Below are 19,143 nucleotides of genomic sequence, written 5' to 3' on the forward strand. Positions count from 1 at the left end.
AGTTTATTTAAGCTATGGGAGTTATTTCCCGTTTTATTTCCATAGACGAAAAATGGTGTTTTATGCTTTCATAAATCCAGCATGTGGTTCACTTTCAGGAAAATCGTAAGGAGCTAGAATATTCAGTGTATCCTAAAATAAATCCTAAACCTCCTGCCTACTAATATGTTTCAATCTGTCAACGGCGTGTATATACTGCTAGTATTTGTATTTTTATTTATTTATTTATTTTTTTTTTTACAGGGAAGTTACCACTTATCAAGGCCTGGAGGCCACTCAGGGATAAGGGTTATTGCATGTACAGTAATAATATTGTAGTAATCTCTAGTAATGGAGATCTGATAAAGTGTCTTACTTAAGGGGGGGGCGGTTCAACAGGAACTTGTTTATGTTGGACTTGAAGACATCCAAGTTGTAGTCATGTGGGAAACAGGTAAATGGAAGAGAGTTCCACAGGGGTGAACTTCTAAGAAAGAAACTTTGTTCATGGAATCTACACTTTGATTTTGGCACAGATAAAGAGTGGGGAAAATTACTGACAGTGGTTTCAGCTAGACTGGTGTTTTTTGTGAAAGATTGGCAAGGGGGGTACCAGAGATTGGAGCTCAGACGAGCACTTGCCATGGAAATAGCGATAAACCAACAACAGGCTCGCAACGTCCCTTCTCTGGGAGAGAGGTTGCAGGGAAGAGAAAAGGGCATCTCCCACTAGGCTACAAAGTCTATTTTGTACTCTGTCAAGGCAGGATAGACTGTTTTTAGCAGCTCCTGCCCAGATATGGCAGCAGTACTCCATCCTTGAATGTACTTGGCTTTTATATAGAAAGAGAATTGCATCAGTAGTGAGATATCTACTGGAGCGGTAGAAGGATCCCACCATTTTTCCAGCGACCTTGGCAACAGATTTGATGTACTTGTTCCATTTCACATCCGGAGTAAAGGTCAATCCCAAAAGCTTGTCAAAACATGGAGCCTCCCCAAGAGAGCCATCCATTTCAATTGATGCCAGATGGGGATCAGAGCGTTGAGAGTATTATATAAAATCTAACATGAATGAAAAGAGATAATTTCTTCATTTATTAATCATTCTTTACTGGCAATGTTTGAAAACATAAGGTAAATCAAGACAAAATGATGTGAACCAATGTGTGTTGGATTTATTTTCGACATCATGGTGAATATTCAAGTATCGTGTACTGCATTTTTTTTATTATCAGCTTTAATTCCAAACATATTTATGTCTTTTCTTTTAATGACATCTATAACCCAACAAAATTTGAGGTTTGAATGTAACTGCTTCTGTTAGGATTTGATCGATATAGGATAAATATTTAGAAAGAAAAAATAAAATGATTTTGATATGATTAACTTGATCTACTGTTGGATTGAAAAAGTTTATGAATTCCTGTGCAACTTTAATTTAAGTAATCTTTTTTTCTCAATTTGGTCCCCCCTCCCCCTTTTTTTTGATTTTGGTCTCATCGATATAACTTTTACTGCATATGTCAATTTGTGCCAAATTTGGCCTTAAAAACTTGTCAAACTTTAGAAAGGCCAAATTTTAAAAGCAATGTTTTACATTTAGTTTAATAAAAATGACGACAATGAAATTTGTTTCTGGCTTTATTTCAGCGTCCGGATCTAATAATGTGTTTTATTTAAAAATAGTTTTTTTATAATGTTTTTGTCTGTCAAATAATTTACGCTGTTAAACTACACATTTACCAAACATTTTATTTAATTTTTGATAATATTCAATGATACAAATGACCATTTATACCCCCCCCTCACTTACCCCGAAATAATGCATATTCCTTTTTTCTTTTGTTTTTTTCCTTAATTTTTCTGGAATGGCACTGATTTAAAAACCTACTTTGTGAATGTTTGTTGTATATTTTGGAATATACAAGCAGCTGCCCCTTATATAATAGACTAGCCTAGGTGCCCACCGTTACCCGGTTGTTTGAAAGTGTGTGTTGAGCATTAAAAAAAAAAAAAATGTGATGTCTTTGCTGTTGCACCCATAGCCAAACCGGAGTGACATAGATTTAAATTAAGGCTAGACAATCGAAAAGAGGGGATGACTTTCGAAAATATTGGCAAAAAATGTGACCCCTCCTCATAGAAAAGTACCCAGTTGAGGGTGAAGGAATTAATGTTTTTAGCCAATTTTTCGATATTTGTCGTCCGAAGGGTTGAGCTTCAAAATGATATCGATCTCGTGAAAATCCGTCGCCTCTGTTAAAAGTTTTAGGTAGACATATAAACATACATACATACATACATACATACATTTAAACAGACAGGTGAGATTTATATTATAGATAAAGATAATAGAAGACTAGTGGTTCTCGAGTGGAGTCACTATGATTTGGAGATGTAGTTCAGGCCAGGAAAGGAGCCAGCTGAACTCTACTAGGGTGAATGCTACTGCAACAATATCCCTTCCCTAACGATATGAGATATTTTTTAGTAAAATTCAGAAAAAGCAGAATTTCGTTTTAAAAATTACACTTAAATCTTTTCAATTTTCTTTTTCTCTCTTGCTGTTTATCTTCACTGTTCTCTTGTTTCTTTGCCTTAAGTCATACTTCAAATGATTCCAGGGTGAGTAGTAGGTGGAGATAGAGAACTTGCTTTATCAAAGAATGATTTCCTCACCACCCACTGTCCCACCCCTACTCTCTCTCCACTTAGCAGTTTAGGTCTTCTCTCTTGCTAACAGCCATGTTTATTTTTTTACACCCAACATATTTTTACCCTTTTCAACGTTTTTTTTTTGTTTTGTTAACACAACAAAATAATAAAAAAAAACTTGAACACACAAAGCTAAATTTTGAACATTCCTTTGCACAAAAAACTAATTTTAACAAAATTTAACGATTTAAAAGCAAAATATGAAGTGAAAATATATCACGTGCTACTTTCAGTATGAAAAAATAAAACACACTGTAGCTTAACACCTTTAGAATTTAGAACGGGTGATCAGTTTGTATATGATCCCTGATTTCCGGGTTATTCTAGTGTTTTAGGGCAGCTAACCAATTAAACTTTTTTTTTTTTTTGCTATGGAAGATAAATTCTGTGCATTGAGAAGAGGGCTACTTTTTTTTATTTATTTTTTTTGTAGGTTTTGCCACTGGGACCTAGGGTTAGTGGTAGGGTAAGTAATTATTTTTTATACTAACTTTTCAACCTGGAAAAAATTCTCCATAAAAAATGTACAGAATTTATCTCCCATAGCAATTTTTTTTTCTTTTGGTTAACTACCCTAAAAAGCTAGATTCCCTAATTTCCGATTTATTTTTACCCTTAGTCACTTATATTCCTGCTTCCATTATTCTAAAATATGCCTAGAAAGGATGAAGCGTACTGAAAAGAAGCGATCTGTATTTAGATTAAAAATATTGTGTAGTATATAGACAATAGTAAGAAAGAAAAATATGAAATGATTGCAGTCAGCCCGAAATCACCTTATTAAGTTCGGGTGATTCTAGGAACCATGGTTGTGCTTTTGTCCATCAAAATCTGGGAGAAACAGTTTACCCCTAAAAATTGTAATAGATTTTAAAAGGGAACAAAACAAATGCATTTTTTCTGGAAATGAAACCATCTATATATTAATACGATAGCGTGTTCTTTTGTGTGTCACGCTTACATCCGGGTCGTTTAATTGTTATATTCTTCCATTTCTTGTCATAAATAATTTTACCAAGAATTCTTCACAAGTTTTAGTTTCGGTTTCACCTATAGCTGGTGGCACTTAAGTCGTCTATTTTTTTTATAAATAATTTTATCAAGAATTCTTCACAAGTTTCGGTTTCGGTTATGGCTGGAGGAACTCAAGTTATATATATATACATATATTTTTTTCATAAGTTTTTATTTCAATTTCGATTCAAGCTAATGCACCCAAGTCATATGGATATATATTTTTTATTTTTGAAATCACAACTTTATAACATATAAAGATCGATAGAACATTAACTCTATAATAATATATACGAAATCTGCAAGAATTAAAATATCATATTTAAGTGTACTTTATGACCGGGCTTTGCTGGGCATTCATGCTAGATTACATAAATACTTTTGCAGTTTTAACAAAAAAGCTACAATGATATCAGCTCGTCTCCATTTACACTAAACATCCACAGAATGCCAACATCAATATATTACATTGTGGAATTGCCACAGGTCCCGCTAGTAAATAATTAATTAGTTTAAAAGCTAACCAATGGAATGGGGAAAAATCGACTTTACTTTATTATATAGATAAAACCTCGCCATCCATCTATTGATTGATGTTGACTTTAAACCCTACGAAAGTGGTGTCAGCATAACATGAGTTTCTTTGTAAAATAAGGGTTACACAATAGTGGGAAAAGGAAAAAAACCTAAACAAAATTCCATGAACAAAGATGTTTTTTTCTTACAACTGCATATCTGTGGAATACAATACCACAGGGTTGCTTCTCAGTTGATTATTTTATGGTTGTTTTGAAGTCCAATGTAAACAAGCTCTTGTTGAACCATCCTCCTCATTACCAATCATCATGGTGTTCTTTCACCTGAAACACACATTAACCCTTATCCTCGAGTGTCCTCTGGGCCTTAATAACCGGTAACTCCTAAGTATTTCAAAAAAAAAAAAAAAAAGAAAGAAAAGAAATCAAGGCTGGGGTAAACGGTAACTTCTGAATTGTTTTCCCTACAAGTGTTTGACCTTCTTGCCTACCCGACTATTTCACTTAAAGCTGAAGGAAAGTCATGTGGATTCCTACTTTTCCCAAGGGTATTGCAATGAACATGAATACTGCATAACAGGTTCACAGTCCATATCAATAACAACCACCACTTTGGTGTAACTCTTACGAATCCCTATTAATTATTGCCTTGTTTTTCTCAACAAACATAAGAACAGACACTCCTTGTCTTCAAACGAACTCTATGACTGAGATAGGATTAAGCTTGCACCTCCCTCAAGGAGTGGCTTGGGCAGTGCTCTGAAGGCTTTGTTAGTTTTATTTTTTTGTCCCCTATTTAAACTGCTGTAAATGATATAGATTGACTTTAAACAGTAAACAGCATGTTCTATACAAAATTACGAGAGAGAAACACTTGACTGCACATCTAACTGAACAACTTGTATCAAATTTCCACGCAATTTGGAAACTTGTATCCCTAAAATATTTTGACGAATAAATATTATATATTTAATTAAAATTGGATCTTTTTGTGTTTTTAAGAAAGAAAAAAAATTTTTTTTTTTTTAGTTGAAGGTGATACTTTATATCATAAATGGGGGACTGATAGTTAGCCTCTGTTACTTTGCATGTTGAATATAATTTGTTCTGTTCGAAAATTACTGTCAACATTGATAGAATTTAGAACACCAAGATTGTATTCAACTAGGTGCATCGACTTAACTCTTTGCTTTTGTGTCCATGTGTTTTTTTTTTTTTTTTTTTTTTTTTATAGTTTTCATTCAATTTTTTCTTTTAAGAAACGAGTATTTCTTGTATTTCTAGTAAAAATTTAGGTATACAAATTTTTTAAATGATTCAACATATTTTAAGTAAAAATTATATATATATATATATGTATATATATATTAAATTCATTTCAATTTTAAAATGCTTCAATTTGCTAAATATAGTGTAACCCGGATATAAGACACCAGAATATAAGAAAACTTTCTCTTGTTCCAAATTAGAGCCTATGTGTTAATGTACAGCGTAACCCGGATATAAGAGCCCCGATATCTTATATCCGGGTTATGTAATTTCACCTTTGATTTATAATGAAAAGTTTGTATTTTATTAAAAGTAGTTTCTCGTCTGACACTCATTCAACCTATTACTAAAGAACTTTCTGTTTGCTGCTCTCTGGTCGATCTTATTAAAAAAAAATCACAATAAATGTTGAATATAAGTAACAATTTTTGTCATAACAAAACTGTGAGATGGTATTGAACAAGACCGGACATTCATAAGTTGCATCCATTCAATTTTTATTTTTTTTAAAGTACAACTGGCTGACCTGCATAGTACAAGTAAGTGCTATAGAATCAACAGGATTTGAAATTGACATGTTCGACTCATTGGTATCCATTTTGCCACAGCTATCTCCCAGATTATTTCTTGGATGAAGTGATTGTTGTTATTGACGTTATTCATTTTGAATTGGACAGATTGGCAATCGGATATAAGTCAATACTAATTCTACCAAAGAATTTTGATTGTAATCTATCTATCTATCTATCTATCTATCTATCTATCTATCTATCTATCTATATATATATATATATATATATATATATATATATATATATATAAAGGGCAAAATGTGTGTGTGATTGTAGATCTCGCAAAAAGATCGGTATTGTTTTAAAGCTCATCCCTTTGGATGACAAATATAAAAAATTGGCCAGAAACATTCATTCTGGACAGTTTTGTTACAAGGAGGGGTCGCTTTTTTTTGTCAACATTTTAGCAAGTCATCATCACCATTGGATTGACTTCACATAATTTCAACGTTTCGAACTTCTGGTCGGACGATGGAGATATTGGCAAAGATGTCACTGTTTTTTTAATTTTTTTTTTTTTTTTTTCCATTTGCATTATGGGTTCGAGCTTGTTTGCCTACTACCACTTTTTTTTTTTTTACTTGGCCTTTTGGCCGAGATCAAAGTGTAGTATCTGTTCTTCAGATGCGGCACTTCCATTTCTTGTTCTCCTTCAGTGGAGGAGAAATCCTTCACGACTGAGACAATTTTTATTTTTGTACCTTTTCTCCACACTAAAAAACGACCCTGGTGTCTAACTCTGTCCCGTGGGGAGGCATTGTAAATAGGTACTACCACTTTTTTTTTCTCTCCCTCTACCCTCTACCCAAACAGCCTACTATTGCTCCCTCCTACTACTCAGAAAACCTCTACTATACCACATTTTTAAAAACATCTTTAAGTCCCCCCCCCCTCGGTTTCTTACTACATCTCCACACATACGGGCAATGCCACATATCCCCGCTAGTTTCTAATGAAGCAATATAAGAATGCATATTTTTAAGTTGTGCCGATTAATATTCAATGTAACAATGAAAAAATGCTATTTCAAACGAAGAGTGTTATTTGATAATATTTTGAACTGTAGTTTGGTAAGTGTGTAGTTTAGTGATGTAACTTATTTGAGAAATTTATAAAAACTATTTATTTTTATATTAAACACATTATTACACCCAAAGGCTGAAATAAAACCAGAAAAAAATTCATTTTTAGCAGTTTTTCAACATTTTTATTAGATTAAGTGTACTACTATCGAAACTGCTGTATTGTTTTAAAATTTGTTGTTTCCAAGATTTGACAAATTGGCCTTTTTAAGGCTAAATTTGGCCCCCCTTTTTTTTTTTTTTTTTTACAAGCTCTGACCTATTATTAAATTCAATCATTAGCAGAAAGCAATGATGAGATAAGCAGAGAAGCTCCCCCTTTTTTTCTTCATAAACTAGTATTTTTCTGGTCGTGATCGCCGCAAATGTCCGAAAGCATTCAGCTTTGATCAATGTGGAAATTTTCCTTATATCAGACAATTGCTATTCAATTTGGACAATCCCCTTGTTATGGGGAGTTGGTCTCCCCCCCCCCCACCATCTTGGGAAAATAAAAATAAAAAGCGTTGCCGCGGTAAATAAAATACTACCCCGCAGTCAAAGTTGACCTCATTAAGTCATTAAAACGTGCACCTGCCAATTCTAAATAATTAAATAAATTCAAACGTGTTTCTGTTAGTATTTTATGGTGGCCCAGTGGTTAACGTTGCACATTTTTTTTTCACACTTTAATCTCCAACTTTTCCTCAAGGGTTCGGGTTCGATCCTCATACTTACCTACCAAAACTTTTTTTTAAAAATAGTGTAGCATCAGAACAGATACTACACTGTTATCTATGTTCTTTATTATAAAATAGATCTCCTCTTACTGCTGATCTGTTTGAATATTAATTTGATGTAACAGACCCAGTAAGTCCGTTGTTTTATTGGTTCATATGAAAATGAAACCACTTCAAGCTATGAATGAATTTGCACATGCAGAAAAGTAATAGAAGTATGCCAGCAAGTTGAAATGAACGTTTTGCATTTCAACTTGCTGACATATTTCTGTACATGTCATTCGTCCATCCAAACAAAGATTTTATTCATTAATAAACCATCCTTCGTGTATGCACTGTTTCTTAGAACGTTTTATATACTACCTAGATTATAATATCTACGATTCATGAAACAAGGTCATGTGTATCTTTTATTTGGGCGACTTTTACACGCTATTTTCACAATATTTTTTACTCTTCACATGTTTTTTGTCTTTTCCGTATATAAGTGAAACTGAATCCGTTGCAAAATGTCTCTCCCTGGCACTCGTGCCTGGGACGTCCAGAAAAGCAATGAGGTTTGATCAATGCGGGCAAAACCTGTCATATCAAACAATTGCTATTCAGTTGGACGCTCCCTCTGGGGGAGCTGGCTTTCCCCAACATCTTGGGGGGAAACAAACGAATACGCAGAAACTGGCTTGCAGCCAAAGTTAAGTTTCCCCTATGATGTTTGACCTCATTAAATATATGCACCTTTCACTTAACTTTTTAATCGTTAAATCAAAATGCTTTTCACTTCCTGTCCCATTGTGGCCGAGCTGTAAGATGTCATGTTTTTTCACACTTTCGTTTCCACCTTCGTGTCGAGGCTTCAGGTTCAAGTCTACCTGCCTATTACAACTTTTTTTTTCTTCTTTTACACCTACAAACACCCGGGCAACGCCGGGCACCCATGCTAGTCTATAATATAATTCTCACCTGTCTGTTTGAATATATGCATGTTTGTATGTCTGTCAAAAACTTTTGACAGCCAACAGATTTTCATGAGATCAGTATCATTTTGAAGCTCAACGTCTTGGATGACAAATATCAAAAAATTGGTCCAAAACATTAATTCCTTACCTCTCAACTGGACAGTTTTCTACAAGGAGGGGTCGATTTTTTGCAAGCTATTTTTGCAAGTCAGCGTATCAGTTGGCTTGACTTTGCCTAATTTTGACGTTCTGAACTTCCAGTCGTGTCATGGAGTAGTGGTAAGATGTCAGATTTTCTTTCATTTTCTTTTCCGCCTTTGCGTCACGGATTCATGCCTACCTACCTACTACCATTTAAAAAAAATTTTTTTTGCTCAACACACACCTCCAAACACCCGAGCAACCAGGCTAGTCTATATAAAAGGCAAAATGTGTGTTAATGTGTGCACTTTTTGTGTATGTCCAGCAAAAGCTTTTTTCGGGGCAGCGCTTGGGGTGGTCACTCATTCTTAAAACTTTTTATATACTGTCTAAATTATAATATCTACGAGTTAGGAAGGGAGGTCGCATGTATCTTTAATTTGAGCGACTTTTATGCACTATTTTCGAGATTTTTTTTCACTCGTCACGTCTTTGTTTCACTTTTCAGTATAAAAGCGAAACTGAATCGTAGCAACCTGTCTCTGCCTGGCACTCGTGCTGGAAACGTCCACAAAGCAATCAGTTTTATCAATGGGAGAGACTAGTAGCAGATGCACCAGCCCAAATGAACAACAATACTCCATACATGGGTGAATGGTGGCCTTGGAGAGGTACAGGATACTTTCAGGCATAAGTAACTTTCTAGCATGGTAGAGAGAGCCCACCTTCATCACAGCAGCCTTGGCAATGCTCTCGATGTAAATGTTAAGCCAAGGAGTTTAACTTTCAGGTAATGCATCTTTAGTCTTAGCTATTGGTGGTAGAGAATGTTTCTTGTAATTATTGAAGGAAACAAGCTTGATCTTGACAGCATTAAATGTTATCGCCCATTTTTGTCCCCATTCCACTACAGATTGGAGGTCTTCCTCTAGTGTTTCTGCCTTTGCCTTAGATATGTGTTCATTCGTTTTTCCCTCATGCCTGTTAAAAAGCGTGGTGTCATCAGCAAATATACTCATCTCAAAGACAACTTTATCAGGCAAATCATTTATGAATATTAGAAATAATGAAGGTCAAAGGATCAGCCCCTGAGATACACCCGTATTTATATCATATCGTTTAGATGTACGACCGTCGAGGACAACCTGAATTCTTGTCTTATTTAAGAAAGATTTAATTATGTTAAGCATTCGTTCAGTGATACTGTATGATCTGATTTTCCTGAGAAGACCATTGTGTCATACCCTGTCGAAAGCCTTAGATATATCTAGGGCTGCCGCTCTACCCTCCCCTGCTTTGTCCAGTGTATGGTATATACGTTCAGAGATTAGGATATCTGCTGTAGAATGGGCTTGCCTAAATCCATATTGTTGGCCGGTCAGAAGTTTAGCGGCTGTGAAGTGATGGACTAGAGCTTGATTAATTATGGACTCAAATATTTTGGCGAAAAGAGGGAAGAGGCTAATGGGGCAATAATTTAATGGGTCAGTTCTTTAGCCAGAATTCTTGTAAACATGTAGCACAGGAGCAGTTTTCCGGCAGATTTGTTAAGGCCATTTTGTAAAGTTTGGAGAGGACTGGCGCAACCTCAGCGGAGCATTTTCTTAATTGTACAGCCGAGATTGAGTCCACATGATTTTGAGGTGTCTAGGTTTTTTAAGATATTATGCACCTGAGAAGGAGTAATTTTCAAGTCATTGTTAGCCTTCTCGGTTGCCGTGCAAACAACCTTCATGATTAATCGATAGTAGGAGAATTGTTGTGCCCATTAATTATACAATTTCTCTCCATATAAAATACAATATAATTTTTATTTATATACATATAATTTTTATTTATATACATATATATATATATATATATATATATATATATATATATATATATATAGAATACAATATAATTTATATATATATATATATATATATATATATATATAGAATACAATATAATTTATATATATATATATATATATATAGAATACAATATAATTTATATATATATATATATATATATAGAATACAATATAATTTATATATATATATATAGAATACAATATAATTTATATATATATAGAATACAATATAATTTATATATATATATATATATAGAATACAATATAATTTATATATATATATATAGAATAAAATATAATTTATATATATATATATATATAGAATACAATATAATTTATATATATATAGAATACAATATAATTTATATATATATAGAATACAATATAATTTATATATATATAGAATACAATATAATTTATATATATATAGAATACAATATAATTTATATATATATAGAATACAATATAATTTATATATATATAGAATACAATATAATTTATATATATATAGAATACAATATAATTTATATATATATAGAATACAATATAATTTATATATATATAGAATAGAATATAATTTATATATATATAGAATACAATATAATTTATATATATATATAGAATACAATATAATTTATATATATATAGAATACAATATAATTTATATATATATAGAATACAATATAATTTATATATATATATATATAGAATACAATATAATTTATATATATATATAGAATACAATATAATTTATATATATATATAGAATACAATATAATTTATATATATATATAGAATACAATATAATTTATATATATATATAGAATACAATATAATTTATATATATATATAGAATACAATATAATATATATATATATATATAGAATACAATATAATTTATATATATATATATATATAGAATACAATATAATTTATATATATATATAGAATACAATATAATTTATATATATATATATAGAATACAATATAATTTATATATATATATATATAGAATACAATATAATTTATATATATATATATAGAATACAATATAATTTATATATATATATATATAGAATACAATATAATTTATATATATATATATATAGAATACAATATAATTTATATATATATATATATATAGAATACAATATAATTTATATATATATATATATAGAATACAATATAATTTATATATATATATATATATAGAATACAATATAATTTATATATATATATATATAGAATACAATATAATTTATATATATATATATATAGAATACAATATAATTTATATATATATATATATATATATATATACAGAATACAATATAATTTATATATATATATACAGAATACAATATAATTTATATATATATATATACAGAATACAATATAATTTATATATATATATATACAGAATACAATATAATTTATATATATATATATACAGAATACAATATAATTTATATATATATATATACAGAATACAATATAATTTATATATATATATATACAGAATACAATATAATTTATATATATATATATACAGAATACAATATAATTTATATATATATATATATATATATAAAGAATACAATTTATATATATATATATAAAGAATACAATTTATATATATATATATATAGAATACAATTTAATTTATATATATATATATATATAGAATACCATATAATTTATATATATATATATATATATATATAGAATACCATATAATTTATATATATAGAATACCATATAATTTATATATATAGAATACCATATAATTTATATATATAGAATACCATATAATTTATATATATAGAATACCATATAATTTATATATATAGAATACCATATAATTTATATATATAGAATACCATATAATTTATATATATAGAATACCATATAATTTATATATATAGAATACCATATAATTTATATATATAGAATACCATATAATTTATATATATAGAATACCATATAATTTTTATATATATAGAATACCATATAATTTTTATATATATAGAATACCATATAATTTTTATATATATAAAATACCATATAATTATTATATATATAGAATACCATATAATTTATATATATATATATATATAGAATAACATATAATTTTTATATATATATTATACAAATATATATATATATATATACTAGCGATTATATTGTATTTTATATATATATATATATATATATATATATATATATATATATATATATATATATATAACATACGATATAATTTATATATACAATTTTTATAGATATATATATATATATAATTCAATTTATATATATATATAATTTTTATATATATGTAATTTTTATATATATATATATATAAATACATATATAAAATACAATATAATTTATATATATATAAAATACAATATAATTTCTCTCGTTTCCACTTATACTTCCGTTTGCTCACTCCGTAAAACACGGGATGCGAACCACTAGTATTCAGATTTCACATCTTGGTAGAGTTTGGTTTTACCCTTTATTTTGCTCATTTTTGAAACCTATATATAAAAAAAATATAAGATAGATAACGCCAATTATATTCCTGAACATAAGTTATTACATTGCTATTTTTTAAAACTTTTATTCACCCCAAATAAGACATATTTCCACTTCTATATAAGAGACTACAATTTTGGACCATATCTACAAGGACACTGGGGAGTTGAGCAGCAAAGTCAATCAAGGATGCAGGAGACTGGGATGGAATTTCAAAGTCTAGTAGTTTGAGGGAAGGAACTATTAGAGTAGGACGTTTTCTGGGATTTTGTTGCTTGTTGGGTTGGTTGGGAATATGTACGTTGAAGGGGAAATAAGTGCTACATGTTTTTCCATTAAACTATGTATAAAACAGACTATGACAGAAATACAACATCATGGCAATGACGCAGGTTAGTTTGTTTTCTAGTGAAGACTTTTTTTTTACCTTGTCCAAGAAGGAGAGAATAGTGTTGGATGCACCAGCCCAAGTGTGGCAACAACACTCCATGCATGGCCGAATAGTGGCTTTGTAGAGAAAGAGGATACTGTCGGATGTGAGTAGTTTTCTAGCGTGGTAGAGGGAGCTCAGGTTTTTTGCAGCAGCCTTGCCTATAAATGTTAAACTGTAGAGTTTGAACAAAGAGCTCTCAGATCACGTATTTTTAGTCACGGTTGTCTTGGCTGGACTGAGTAATAAAAAAAAATGAATTAATAAATGAGAGCAAAGTATGTTATTGCTAATAACATAGTATAACAATAACAAATGAAAATTGGCAAAGTTTGACAGCTTAAATGCTATTTTTATCTAATTTAAAAAAATGCAACCAGATCACTTTTGTATACTATAACAAATTAATCACAAAACGTGTTTTAAAATTTCATTTTAATTTATTGTCCAACTATGTCTTTTTTTTTTTTTTTTTTTTTTTTTGTATGACAATTTGAAAATTAAATATTTTTCCAAATGCATCAGTAAAAAAATATTCCTAGGCACCAGGTCTTAAAATGAATGAAAGCTAGAACTAAATCTTAGAAAAACATCCTCTTAGGAGAAAGGTGTGAGGTGTTTTCACTTGTGAAAATTCTGAAGGCTACTAAGGTAATTTTTATTCCTGAATATGAGTTCAGTTTTAGATTCTTTTTTTTTGGGGGGGGGGCTTCTCCCCACGTGGCAGAGTTAGACACAAGGACGGTTTTTAATATTAAGAAAATCCAGCTCCTCCAAAAGGGGCATTAGATAGGAACAAAAATAAAAATTATCTGTCATGAAGGATTTCTCCTCCACTGACAGAGAACAGAAAAGGTGAAGTGTAGCATCAGAACAGATACTACACTGTGATCTTGGCCCGAAGACTAACATTATTTGAAACTACTTCTTGTCATGTTCTGCAAACTTGAGCAAAAAAAATGAAAAAAAAAAAATACATCAATTGCATTGTGTGTGTGTGTGTGTGTGTTTGCAAAGTTTTGTTATTTCTTGCACAAAAGGTGAGATTAAATGCTCTCTTCAACTTCATACAACAGAAACAACCTATCTTTCTAACATGCTGCATATAAGGTTGTGTGATCCAAGTCATAAAATAATTTACATATTCATTTGCAAATAAGCATTTCATTAATTAAATATAATGGGTTCTTTTTATTCAATGATTGCTTTGACTTTAATATACTACATGGTTCTGTTTTGGAATACTGTTATTTTTTCCCCCCTCCATCATGGAGAAAAATGAAAATTTACTTTCCGTCACTTGGTTTATGGGGAATTTAATTTTCAACAGGTTATCATTTAGTTATAAATCATAAGTTTTAAACAAAAACGCCTCCACACACCATTACCACCACCATCCAGGCAATTTTATTTATTTTATTTTATTGTTAATAATGATGGGAGAGGGGGGCAATAAATGACTTTGTGACCTATTGCAATTTTGGAAACATTGAAATTATCTAATAGAAATTAATTTCTGGCTTTTAAGTTCTTAACAAATCCTTACATATGAAAATATTGAAGATATTGAAAGCTATTTAGAACTCCTTCTTCACCAAACCATAAACTCTCCTAACTTGAAAAAAGAAAAATTACTGTGCAATTAAATCTACTATAAGTGACATATAGCATACAACACTTGCTCCTGTTGGGCAGTGCTGGATATGGACAGCAAGTACAACATAAAGCAATATAGTCTGTAATGATTGAAATGCCCAGTCATTGGACAGTGACACTACATGACATTTACGTAACATGATACATTGGATTGATAAATGGCACTGGTTTCACCTGACATAGTCTCATCACTTTTCTTTTGTGACAGCTGGTAGATTTGCTAAATTTTATCAATTTTAAATATTTACATTCTTATTATTGAAGAGGGGGGGGGCTGTCGTAAAATACGCTTAAATATGATATTTTAATTTGTCCAAATTTTGTATATATTATAGTCGTGATTTCAAAAAAAAAAAAAAAAAAAAAATGTATTTGGGTGGCATCGACTAGAATCGAAACCGAAAGCCTACCTGTGGCATTCAAAGCTGGTGATATTACCACTGTAACAATGTGACATGCATATAAACTGATTAAAAATAAACCAAGATGAATATACAAAATGTATAACGAGTTTTTCAATTTTGATTCCTTTTCCACTCCATAAAAACTATTTTTACCAGCTAAAGACCCATAAAAGAACGGTCTGTAAAAAATCCAATCATTTGAGGCCCCTAGCACCGCTCTGAGACTTTTAGTTTCACTAGATAGTTTGAAAATATGGAGACAAACAGATATATAGCGTTTTATATATTAGATTTTGATATTGGAGACATATAAAACTGGACACATTTTGGGTATCATGCGCTCCACTTTAAGGAATTTACAAATATCACTCGTTCATGGAAGAAAAATTATAACTTCTTTGAGAGCAGAACTTGTGAATGATTTGAAGGCTTCCTACTTAGCATTACTCCTTGTCTCTGAAGGGATAGCAATAGGATATAACATTTTTATTAAAAACCAATATTAAAGCATCGATGAGAGAAGATAATTTACCTACTTAAATCACACAACCGTTTTGATTAAGATTGTCACTTTTGATATAAGACCCACTTAAGTGAATATTTACCTTTTAAAAAAATTGTAAAAACAAACATTGATAAGACGCGGGGGGGGGGGGGGCGGTCATTTTAAACAATACATCAATTGCATTTTGTGTGTGTGTGTGTTTGCAAAGTATGGTGGGCTTAGTGTACTAGAAATATGAGTTCTCTACTTTTAGTGAAATTCTACCTTTTTTTTTTTTTTTTTTTTAAAATAATTCATAAAAAGTAGATTTCTGCTTAAATTGCTGACAATATGTGTCCTCTACCTTTTTTACGAAATCTGTGTATGTATGCACACATACACACATCTTAACTGATTTACATCAAGTACTCGTCTTGTGTTGTTTTATCGTAGTGCACTTACAAAGGTGATACTCAGTTTTATTAGATTTAAATTCTATATCTGAGACACACAAACAAAACACACCTACAAAAATATATCATTAGATTTTTGTGCTAAAACCAAGCTCCTAACAAAATCTGAAAGAGTGAGGAATCAAAAAAAAAAAGTGATGCAATGTGCCCTGTATTAGATCAGCACAATTGAATTCTCGATAATTCTACAATTGATCATGATTTCGAATTACAAATTCTTTCCAGAACATTGACACCATACACAATCGACTAATAGACAAAGATATACATTGACAAAACTCTGTACTTGACCCAACTTCCTGTAGTCAGTGCTCATGACAGCCATCATCATAACAGATCATAATAGCGGTAATAACACTGACCCACACACTGTCTCAACCAGAGTTTTACACATACACTAAACAGCCTGCAATTCAAACATACACACATTAACATACAGAGTTTCACACTCAGTCTCATGCAACACATGTTGGTTTCTACAAATGAACAGCTGAAAAAACCTGTCATTTTCATATCATTGTGTAAATTTATGTTTTTGTTTTGCAAAGTGAAAGAACAGGTCTTTACCTTGTTTATACTTGGTGTTGCAATTGTTTTCTTTCCATTTTTTGAACAGACACAAACAAATGATGAATCCGAAAGGGATTGACTACAAATAGTATCCTATAACATGTACACTACAAATAGTATCCTATAACATGTACACTACTAATAGTATCCTATAACATGTACACTACAAATAGTACCCTATAACATGTGCACTACAAATAGTACCCTATAACATGTAGACTACAAATAGTACCCTATAACATGTAGACTACAAACAGTACCCTATAACATGTAGACTACAAACAGTACCCTATAACATGTAGACTACAAACAGTACCCTATAACATGTAGACTACAAATAGTACCCTATAACATGTATGCTACAAATAGTATCCTATAACATGTATGCTACAAATAGTATCCTATAACATGTATGCTACAAATAGTATCCTATAACATGTATGCTACAAATAGTATCCTATAACATGTATGCTACAAATAGTATCCTATAACATGTATGCTACAAATAGTATCCTATAACATGTATGCTACAAATAGTATCCTATAACATGTATGCTACAAATAGTATCCTATAACATGTATGCTACAAATAGTATCCTATAACATGTATGCTACAAATAGTATCCTATAACATGTATGCTACAAATAGTATCCTATAACATGTACGCTACAAAATGTTGAGATGATCTTACAAACGTTTTGGTGTTTCTTCTCTATTAGCAAAATTCAAAATATTAAATTTCAAGTGAAACCAATGGTATCTTCTTAATTGTGACATCGCAATAATAAACATATCCAAAAATTACGAAAAATGATAAGGTAAAAAACTAACTAAAATTGAGTTTTGCTAAACAATAAATGGCACAGTGCTAATTGTAACGGGGGGGGGGGTGATTATTTTCTGAAAACTTTGAAAATCTTGGGTCAATTTAGTAAAACTCAATTTTTGCTAATTATCTTTGAAAAATTTTCATTAATAATTTTCTATCTTATCGGTTATACTTTTTGGATATGTTCATCATTGCAGCATGACATATAAATATATATAAATATATATATTTTATGTTCATCATTGCAGCATGACATATATATATATACTATTGGCTAACTAAAACATTAAAGCATGAGAAATCTGATGAAATCACCAAATACAAAACTCTAACTTAACTGTACATTGTGCAAACTTTTGACTAATCTTTTGGTTTATGTATTACTTGGACTACTGTTCTCATCAATGTTTTTTTCACATTTTGGCCAATGTAACCTCTGACCTTCAGATGTATCCTGTCAAATTCTGAAATCTGTACAAAATTTTGAACGGAACCCTTCCTTTAATCCACAAGGGTATCATACTCTTGTTCCATCAGCCACAACCAAGTAGAGCTCTTAATTCGCAATTTTTTTAAATATCACCTGCTCTGTGGATTGAACCTTCAATCTACAGAAAAGTGTCACTAAGAACTGAATTTTATTTAACACTTTATCCATAATTTTAATATGAATTATTGGAGCCATAAACCTATTCTTGGTGGCCTTGTGCCATGTTATGTTTTTATATATATATATATATATATATATATATATATATATATAGCAAATACATAGTTCAAAGTGTTCTGATATAATTTATCTGTTCTGTCCTTGATCAATGAAAGAAATCCTTCTAGATTGAGCCATTTTTTTTTCTATCAATCTAATGTGCTCCTTTTTGGAGAGCTGGATTCCCCTCAATATAAACCAACCTTGT

The 19,143-nt window shown here is 30.4% G+C and overlaps 1 protein-coding gene and 1 pseudogene across 4 annotated transcripts in view; both read left to right on the forward strand.

The window, feature by feature from the left end:
• The window catches only part of LOC145240049 (uncharacterized), a 328,354-nt gene that overhangs the window by 77,343 nt on the left and 231,868 nt on the right, over positions 1 to 19,143 (forward strand). The window contains exon 3 of one of the 4 annotated variants that reach the window (XM_080103657.1): positions 3,131 to 3,163. The exons of the other annotated variants lie outside the window; for them this stretch is intronic. The gene's annotated coding sequence lies outside the window, so the exon portion shown is untranslated. The remainder of the gene's footprint in view (positions 1 to 3,130; positions 3,164 to 19,143) is intronic. 4 annotated transcript variants of the gene reach the window in all.
• LOC145240577 (U2 spliceosomal RNA) lies at positions 6,662 to 6,884 on the forward strand (annotated as a pseudogene).

Source organism: Euprymna scolopes, chromosome 19 (assembly GCF_053919585.1).
Source record: "Euprymna scolopes isolate OS-2025 chromosome 19, ASM5391958v1, whole genome shotgun sequence".
In the NCBI taxonomy this organism is placed as follows: Eukaryota; Metazoa; Mollusca; class Cephalopoda; order Sepiida; family Sepiolidae; genus Euprymna; species Euprymna scolopes.